Below are 8,410 nucleotides of genomic sequence, written 5' to 3'. Positions count from 1 at the left end.
TTAAAAAGAGCTTTAAGTAAAAATCGGTTGAAAAACAGTAAGGAAAAAGTGCTGGGTTCAAGGTTCATCTTTAGGGTTCATGTTCTAAAACACAAGAAATTTAGGCAAGGATTTTCTATGACTCTGAAACTAGGATAGACACATGTAAGATTAGCCAACTCTCGTCACCCTAATCATCTAATCACTTGTTCATGGCAGTTAACTCTTGCTCTCATGCCAGAACAAGATCATGCTTTGTAGATCGGAATCCATCTCTGCTTACGTATCCTCCGTAGGTAGCTTTTTTCTCCTACGACGGGGATGTCCATAAGAACCAGTTCAGGCAACCCAGATACAACACTCTCGTGGCTCGGATTAAACCTAGAATCGTATTCTGGGTGATCAATCCAGAAGTACCGCTTTGGGATTTGGATGAATGGGAGAATCATGTTAAAAATCGAAATATTTTTTCCTAAAAACCTCCTAAAAACCTAGAAATCATTCGAACATGGGGTCCTTTTGGATTACCCTTTCATCCAACTCGGTGACTACTCAGACATGGCTGAGGTAGACATCATCATCGGTTTAGAACTAAGAAGAAGAAGAGTAAAAGAAACAAAGTTGGAGAAAAACTTCTCTTATTGAAGACAGAATGGTGATGGAGAGCTTCTACAAATGCATAAAAATAAAACCTAAAACTACAAATGAGTTCTCTCTCAAAGAGAAGAAAGAGGCTCTCTTACAAAAGACCTAAAAATGAGTATTTATAGTGTTTCTCCAAGTCTTGGGTGTCTAGGGCTTGTAAAATGGGTGCAGAAAGTGTCTTGGGCCTTAGTTGGGCTCCTGAGGTTCTGACATAGGTCCACCGGGTGCAAAACCTCCTGAGCCGCGGTGGGAAGTACGCTGGCCGCGGGTGAAAGCACTTGTTCTTGACTGGGCTTGTGTTGATCGGCCTTAAGTGCATTGATGATATCTTGAGATCTAACCGTTGGATTGCTTTGATTCCAAGTGTTTTGGAAGGCTGGTTGTCTCTTTTATAATGTTTCCAAATTTGGGGATGATCAGACGGTGAGAAGGTCTCATTGGTGTTCCAAACTTCTAACAACCTGAATTGGTCCAAAAATGTACTTTTGCTCCAAAATGCACTCCAAAGTCCCAAGTTTCCTGAAAAGCCTTTTAAAACTCCAAAACATGGAATACACTTATAGAACCTTTAAAATTGAGTAAAAACACCTGCATAAGATATTGAAAGTGATCCATAAAAGAGGTCAAAATCAGGTGTTATCAACTCCTCCAGACTTAAACCTTTATTTGTCCTCAAACAAAACCAAAGATCTGAACATGGAAAAGAGTTTGAAAATTGCAGGAACTAACAAAATCTCAGAGACCATGCTTCTAAACTAGAGTTAGTCATTATGCTCAAATCAAGGATAGTATAGAAAATTCTCACCAAAGCACAAGCATAACTAGTCCGTTGATCCATCATGCAAAAGTCTACACACTTAAACCTATCCTCCACTCAACTAGCTCTTAACATTCATTTATAAGTTCCAGTGGTTCCCATCAAAAGGAGTTTAGCAAGGCAATCAAGGCTAGGTATTCAAAATGGCTGTTTAGGAGGTGAGGCTTTTAGTGTTTAGGGTTATCTTTTCTAGAGAGACAAGACATTATGCAAAACAGCAAGAGAGGGTGGAGCTGTTGATATCCACAGTTTCCAGTCACATTCTTCTTGCTTTCAGATTCTTGATCTCCCTTCTTCAGGTTCTTCCCATAACTCCCCCAGACTTAGATTTTTTGTCCAGATTTTAAATTCCTTTCCCTTCATTTTTTTTTCTCTTTTTTCAATTTTTAATTTTTAATTTTTTTTTTTGAAAGGGGAAACCGCCTTTGGATGTAGAGTCTTAGGAAGCACGAAATTTATCTTTAAATTCAAGTATTTTGAGGCACCATTGAGCTTTGAAAGATTCTTGATGCTCCACTTTTCCAAATTCTTTTAGTCTTCTTCTTGAGTGACTGAAACCATGTTGCTCCTCTCTCTCCGGCGTTTTTGCACATATCTGTCGATATAAACTAAAGAGAGAATGCATGAGGTTTGAACATAAAGGTTTGGGTAAAGGGTGTGGTACCAGCTAAAGATGAACTGGCCATCTAGGACAACAAAGAGTGGTAATAATGACGTAAAGATGTCCTGGATGTATATCATGATGTCTGCTAAAACCAATGATGAGAAAATTAAATGTCAAGATTGTGTTCAAGTGAAATGAGCTAGTCTATCCTGTCAGGAAAAGTCTCCATGAATAGAAATCCTCTGGTGGGAGTTCGTAGTGCAAGTACTCTAGCTACCGCCTAGTCTAGTACTAACCACAAAAGAAACTAGCATGTAAAGTCTAGAAGCACATGGGTCTTACACATCATAGTTTTATGTCAAACATTCCTGAAAAATACTTAAGGTCCTTTAATAAGCATAAAAAAAATATAAAAAATTGCAAAAAAAGATAAGAAACAAAGAAAAATAGATTAGTACGGATAGACATCCTCCTCCAGACTTAAATAGCACTGTCCCTAGTGTGAAAAAGTTTGTGAGAAGATGGTGAAATAAAAGCAAAAGAGTCTAAAATAAAAGAAAAGAAAAATGGTGATAGAACCGTGGGTATGATGTGGTGATGGATAGGCGCCTATGTCTCATGGCCGTCATCTGTCTCTGTATATGAGGAATCATCATCAAACCAGCGGTTCTTCAGTAGTCTCTTCATGTTCCTGTTGATCTCTCTTGCTGGTCAAGCTTCTTCTTCAAAGCTGCAAAGTCTGCATCATTCCTAGTGGATGCTCTGATATGAGAAGAACTGGCTCTGGATGAAGATGGTGCAGGCTGAAGTCTCCTACTGTTTGCAGCTACCTCTCTCTTGGCTTTGCAGCCAGAAATTGCTTCATGGTCAGAGGTAAGAGTGGCAAAGATGGTAGGAAGTCGCTAGTCTCGGGTTTCCATCCTGGGTCTGAACCATCTCGGAGACGGGGCATTGAATCCGATGGAAGAAGGACCCTGTCCTTGGTGGAACTGGTGGAGAACTTGTAAGCAAATCTAATTGGGTCCATCTTGGCCCTGGTGATAGTCCTGTCTCTAGAGAACTGAGAAAGATCAAACCAATCCTCTCTAAGAAGTGTCTCAGCTGAAAAATCAACTCCTGCTGTTATCATAAGCGAAGTAATGATGCTCCCAAAAGCTGGTGAGTAGTCTTGACAATCAGATGTAAGCATCTCATGCTTAACCTTCACTAGGTTCTTTGCAATGATACAAGCAAATCAAGGAAACATGGGGTGATCTGCAAACTGTAGCTATAGTGTCACCAACTCTGGCTTAAGGACATTCGCTTGATTGGCTCGCGAAAACACAGTGTGTGCTAGTAGCTTATGAACATAGCAAACAGCAGGATGAGAGAGTAATGATGCCTTGGACCTTCCTTTGTCATAAACTCCATAACCCATCAGTTTCCAAAGATCCTCATCTGGATCCATCTCCAATGCAATCTCATCACAATAAGGCAACTTCAAAACATCACATATGTCTGAAAGTTCTCTTCTTGTAGCTCAAAGTTGCTGATGCAAGGAAATCCTTGATGTGGTTCTCATAGGTCTGAAAGTTCTGCTCCATGAATGATCTCATTCCAAGCCTATCAAGATACCATATCACATCTTCTCTGATTCCAAGCATCTCAAGAGTCGAGTAGTCAATTGCTGGAGTTGGCTTGATCTTCAACTTCTCAAGCTGCGCCAAGTAGTTGATGTCAGGTTCAATGGCTTTACCAACAAACTTCACTTTCGGCCTAGAGGAAGACTTGACACTTTGAGGGAAAGATATATGAGTGGAGGTTCGCTCAATCTCTCCTGAAAAGATTCTTCTTTGCGTGGCAATGAAGGTGGATATAGGTTCATCTTCACTCAGTTGTGTCTCGTTCAATGCATTATATCTCTCCAACGAATGGGGCTTTTTCGCATGAGGGCTCGTCTTGGTTGGAATCAGTCGAACTTGAGAGAGATCCATGACCTGCAAAAACGAGATTCTCGAGACAAAGGATAAATCAAGATGCTTTGATATCGATTTTTGTGAACAAGGTGTTTATAGAGATATCAAAAACACATTATTATAAAAAACAAGCCGTAAATGTATCAAATATTACAAAATCTGAAAATTTCTGGTCAAGTTCGATATATTGATGTTCAAAACATGAGATTTCTGAATCAGGATGTTGTTTATGCTCACTCACATGTAATCTAATCTAGTTTTCTATCAACAAGAACCAAACAATCCAGATTTGCAAAGCTGAACCAAACAGATCTCCAAATTTCGATTTGCTCAAAGTCTCAAATCTCAGATTTGCTCAAACTCTCAAATCTCAGATTTTTAAAAATCTCAAATCTTTATAGTCTAAGTGTTTAATCATGCAAGTAAACTACCCAGTAGTCTAGTCTTAAGTGCAAAGATAATTTCCAATCATTCTTAAGGTGAATTTCTATCATTCTAAGGAAACCCTAAATATGAGTTCTTAAGAAAAAGTGAGAAATTTGAGCTCATACCTTGATGAAAGTGTTATGTGATTATAGATTTAAAATCTCCTTGGAAAAAGAGTAAGATATGGTGGAAAATTTGGAAAGGATTTGTCAAGTTTGAAATCTGTCTTTTTTTCTAGATCTCCAAGCTTGTTGGGGAAGATGAAGAGAAAAGACCTTTTTGATCTTTTAAATCCTCTTTTTCTTTTATAAAGGTATTTTTCCTAAGAAAAAATTTATTTTTAAAAGTTTAGAAGACTTACCTGGCGTGTTTAACATGGAAATTATGCTTTGGGAACTTCCCGGTTAAATCCCGTAATAAAACGGGAAATTGAAGTTTCGGTTTACAGAAACAGGGAAAAACTCGCCTGGGAGCAAAACAGGGACGGCCGCGGGCCAGGCACGCACGCCCGCGGTAAGGGTGAGTCAGGCCGCGGCTGAAATGACGCGGGCTGCAGTAAATGATGGACCGGCCGCAGCTGGGTTGATCGCGGCCGCAGCAAATGCTTCTGGGAGTTCCAGGTTTCTCTCGTTTTCTTGTTTACTCCTCCTATCTTTTTGTATTTTCTGGTTTTTTGAATGTTTATGGTTTTTCTTGGTTTTATGAAAGCCTAAAATGCATAAAAAGAAAAGAAAATCAAATAGAAAAGAAATACAAAAGAAAAGAAAATCATACCAAATGGGTTGCCTCCCATTAAGCGCTTTTGTTGAAAGTCTTTTTGTTAGACTCTTGGCAGGATTAGGATTTAGAAAAAAAAGACAGGATACCTTGAATTAAGAGTCTTTTGGATCCTTCTTAGACTGAACTTGGGATTTTCTTCATCTTGAATCACAACCTATTTTCCTTTGTTAAAGATTTTTGCATCCTTGAGAACATGTTTTGTCTTCTCAACAATTCCTTCAAGATTTTTCTCCTTCTCCTTGCTGATATCTGGTGGCACCACTATCTTGATCTTCTGAAATTGCCTAGATGCAAGTGCTTTTAGTTCCTTCTTGTCCTCCAACACCTTCTCCTTGTCCTTGTCTTTTTGATTTGGACCTGGGTCTGGTTTGGCTTATAGAACATTTTCCTGTCCACATTTAAGAAAACTAAACAGCGATTTGCATGGTCAATAACAGCACCTACAGTGGCTAAGAGTGGGCGACCAAATATCAAAGGTCTGTCTTTGTCTATGTCCATCTCCAAAACTTGAAAATCGGCTAGGATTGTTATGTTTCCAATGATCAATGGCAAGTCCTGGATCATTCCTTCTGTTCTCTTTTGAGATGAATCACCAAAGATTATCCTTACTGGAGATGGGACAAATGAACCTATACCAAGTTTCTCAGCAACAGATTTTGACATGACATTCACATTAGCACCAGAATCACATAAACAATCTGAAAATTCAATTCCGAAGATTGAACAGGAGAATGAGAAACACCCTGGATCCTTAGACTTTTTGAGTCTTTGGTCAGGCAAGCGTTTGGGTACCTTAACCAGAATGACTTGGCTTCTCTCATGCTCAGTTTCAGAGTCCTTTATGAGAGGTTCAGGTGTCAATCTTTCCTTAGAGTCTGCGACAGGTTCTTCCTCCAAAACTGCTGTCATAGCATTGCAGAACTTCTTTGGGTTATCTTCTACTCTTCCTGGTAAAACTCCTGGTTGTAGTTTGACCTATCTGATGTTCCAACTTCTTGACATGGGTCGCAAGAGATTCGAACTTCCCATTCAAGTCATTGTAAATACAATCAATCTTCACCCCCATTTCCCTGAATGACTTCTCATTGCCTTGAGTAGTCGTCATCATAGTTTGTTCAAGCGATTTTACCTGGTTACTTAGCTGGGAAAGGGTTGCTTCTAATGAGCTGGTCTGTGCTTGTTGAGGATTGAATGCTGGTCTTTGTTGGAAATTTCCTCCTCCATAGTTTCCTCCTTGAAACTTGTTTTGAAAACTCCTTTGCTGCTGTGGATAGGGCTGATTATCGGCTCTTTGATTTCTGTATGTGAGATTGTTGAAGTTGGCACCAGAGTTCCTGAAGTTGTTGTTGAAATCTGGACTAAATCAATTATGATATGCCTGGGCTCCCATAAAATTGATTTTTTCCTCTTGGTACGTGCCATCTTCTTCATATCTTCCATCTTCCTCATTTCCTACAGCAGTATCAGAAGCATGTATATTCTTGTTTTGAAACTTAAGAAGTTGACTTACCATGCTTTTTAGCTCAATAATCTCCCTTGAGTCATGACTAGTAATAGTCTTCTTTGAACTGTCATACTCAAGGTTGTTGTTGCTATTAGCTACAGCTAGATTTTCGATTAGTGCTCTCCCTTGTGGTATTGTTTTTGAACTAAAATCTCCATTGCTGGCAGTGTCAAGAGATAGTTGATACTTCTGTCGAAGTCCTCTGTAGAAGGTGCTTAGCAGGTTTGCTCCAGAGAAACCATGATGAGGGCAGTCTCTCTCATACTCCTTGAATCGCTCCCAGGCTTCATAGAATGATTCTATTGGGCCTTGTTGGAAACTTTGTATCTTGTTTCTCAGCTGGTTCGATCTTGACTTGGTGTAGAAGTGGTTCAGAAAAGCTGACTTGCATTCTTCCCATGAAGTAATAGAACCAGATAACATAGATTTCAACCATCTAAAAGCTTTATCACCTAGAGAGAAAGGAAAAAGCTTACACTTCACATAGTCTACAGTTTCTGGAGTTGTTCTCACCATTCACCATTCTAGAGATTTCTTCAAAAAGATCAATGTGCTCCATTGGGTGCTCAGTATAGGTTCCATGGAATTGGTTATGCTTCACCAAAGAGACTATCTGAGGTTTTATCTCATGATTTTCTCTTGGAACAGGAATTTGAATAGCTGATCTATTTTGAAAGTGTTTGGTGAGGTGCATCAAAATCGGCAATGAGTCTATTCTGTGGCTGTCTTCTCGCAGGATTGGCAAGCTGTATTGGTCGATTGGCTTCTTTAACAACTGGTGGAACAATATTTTCATCATTCCTTCTTCCTTCAGCATTGGCCTGGTCTTGTTTCCTTTGATTATCAGCCGTTTGAGCAGGATTTAGAGGGACTCGGTTTCCCTCTTCATCGAGTTGTGGCTGTCCATCTTCTTCATGAGCAGCATCTAGCTCATCACCATGAACTGAATCAGGGTCATCATCTCCAATGTGATCCTCCTGATCACTGTTTAAAAGATCTTCCCGATGGGCATTACGATTGGCCATCTGGAGCATTCTTCGTCTGAGTTTCCTAAGTGCTCTTTCGTGTTTTTCAATCTCGTCTAAGGGCAATACGATTTCGTCAGGATCTCTTCTAGTTTTCATGCACCTATGAGCAAAGAAAGCAAAGATAAAAAGAGGAGTTAGAAAATCTCCAGCAGAACTCAAAAATCTTGAGGTTTAGGATTGAAATTAGATTAAGAAGTCAAGTTAACAGCGATAGATCCACGGCAACGGCGCCAAAAACTTGATGTGGGTGCAGTGGGAAACACAAGTTTTACCCTAAACAAGCTGCAAGTGCACAGCAAACGCAGTAGTACTTAAGGGATCGAATCCACAGAGATATGTGTGTTGAGGACTCCTAACTGATGCTAAAAACAATCGTAAACCTAATCTAATAAAAAAAGGGATTTGTTTTGTCACTAAATATAATTATGCAGAGAATTAAAAAGAGCTTTAAGTAAAAATCGGTTGAAAAACAGTAAGGAAAAAGTTCTGGGTTCAAGGTTCATCTTTAGGGTTCATGTTCTAAAACACAAGGAATTTAGGCAAGAATTTTCTATGACTCTGAAACTAGGATAGACACATGTAAGATTAGCCAACTCTCGTCACCCTAATCATCTAATCACTTGTTCATGGCAATTAACTCTAGCTCTCATGCCAGAACAAGATCATGCTTGT

General features: G+C 39.4%; 1 non-coding gene across 1 annotated transcript; it reads left to right on the top strand.

Annotated features, from left to right (window-relative positions):
- The first annotated feature begins 6,945 nt into the window (after positions 1–6,945).
- Positions 6,946–7,051, top strand: LOC112085682. The gene has a single exon (XR_002898982.1). It is a non-coding gene; the product is annotated as a small nucleolar RNA R71 (small nucleolar RNA).
- Positions 7,052–8,410: the final 1,359 nt, after the last annotated feature.

The sequence above is a fragment of the Eutrema salsugineum genome, unplaced genomic scaffold (assembly GCF_000478725.1).
Source record: "Eutrema salsugineum unplaced genomic scaffold, Eutsalg1_0 scaffold_3, whole genome shotgun sequence".
Classification (NCBI taxonomy): domain Eukaryota; kingdom Viridiplantae; phylum Streptophyta; class Magnoliopsida; order Brassicales; family Brassicaceae; genus Eutrema; species Eutrema salsugineum.
This window is presented reverse-complemented; position numbering and strand designations above follow the sequence as displayed.